Consider the following 1759-nt stretch of genomic DNA (forward strand, 5'->3'; position numbering starts at 1 on the left):
TGATTTATGTTTTCGCATCCACCTGAATAATGTGTAGCTGCGCCACTGCCTAGAACTGCACATTTCTGGACTGAGATGTCTGATGTTGTTCCTGGGATCTGTTTGAGCCACTGCTCCAGTTTGGGGGTGACTGCCCCGAGGGCCCCGATGACCACAGGCACCACTGTGGTCTTCACCTTCCAGGCCTTCTCCAGTTCCTCTCTTAGGCCCTGGTATTTCTCCAGTTTCTCATGCTCCTTTTTCCTGATGTTGTGGTCACTTGGTATTGCTACATCCACCACAACGGCTTTCCTCTGCTCTTTATCCACCACCACAATGTCCAGTTGGTTGTCTGACTGTATAGCTCAGTGGGTAAGACACCAGTCTACCACCCGGGAGACCGGGATTCGAATCCGGGCTGGGGCAAGTTACAACAGTGCAATTGAGCTGTGCAGTGTGGGTCCTTAGGCAAGACCCTTGGAGCTATATAGCCTACCTCATACCATGAGAGACATTGATAAGCACGACATGCCGGCTCAGACGTCGCCCGGCCAAACAAGGTCTGCGTCAGGTGCTGGGGAACCAGAGCACCTTGATGAAAAATGGGCTACTGGAACAAGACGGAAATGGGCGAGAGACGAAATATATATATATAGAGGCAGGACAACCAGTCTCACATTATCAGTTCTTGAAAGTGTTTGGCTCATCTCCAGTTGCACCAACATCAGTGGTGAACAGGTTACTAATCTGTTCATCCAAAAGGAGGAGCTGAGCCATGCCTTCATCCTCCAATACTTTCAGTTTCTCACTTCTAACAAAATCAACAATCAAATCGTACAGACCTGCTTCACTTAAATCATGAACACCAATGTCACCTCCATCATTAATTGAAGTCACAACTGTAACAAGTTTTTTCTCTATCTTGAATATCAGTGCTCGCTGTGGATGATTGGTAGCCAGAGTTTACGACTCACTTCAGCTGGACCTCATCGATTCAGACCTGCAAGCAGCTACTCCAGATACAGACATTCCCTTGCAGCCAACACAGACAGCGGGAGGCTCCACTGACATACCACCAACAGCAAGTGAAACTGGTAAGAAGAGTCCCTCTACTAGTGTAGGAGACCAGATTATGAGGTTAAATGATGTTGTAGCTTTGTTTCCATGCAGAGAGTTTAAGCTTCATGGTGGACAAATCTCTGATTTTGGTTCTGTTGTGTCATAAAAATAAGATTTATGTAAACATAAGATTAATCTTAACAAAATTCCTCAAGTGATTTGAGTACCTTGATTATAAAAATTCTTCATTAATTTATATTTTATTAATTACCGCACCGTTTTCCAGCCGGAACATTACTAGCGTTGCGCGTAGCTCTCACTTCTGCCTCTGAGTTGTTGATGAAAGCTAAGTGTTAGCTGCATAATGTCCAATTTTCAATTTTGACCCATGTTGATTTTATTGATTGATGATAAAGCCTGGGTTTTAATCGTTTTTGGCAGGGCCGTGCAGAGACCACTAAAGGGGCAGGTGCTCAAAAAAAGGGCACATCTAACCGCCTTCTAGGACAGAATATTAAAGCCTCTCAGCTTTCAGAGTTTAATAAACAATGATAAATTACAAAATTGTGACATATACAATCAAAGCTAAGGAAAATCTCTATATAAAGCATACAACTATGCATATGTAAGATATTTTATTCGTAATTTCTTTCTGCAGGTCTGTTTTGTTATAAGAAAGTATTGCAATATTCAAACCCGCAATTTAGCAGGATATGTAAAT

This window comes from Poecilia formosa, unplaced genomic scaffold (assembly GCF_000485575.1).
Source record: "Poecilia formosa unplaced genomic scaffold, Poecilia_formosa-5.1.2 Scaffold911, whole genome shotgun sequence".
NCBI classification, from domain to species: domain Eukaryota; kingdom Metazoa; phylum Chordata; class Actinopteri; order Cyprinodontiformes; family Poeciliidae; genus Poecilia; species Poecilia formosa.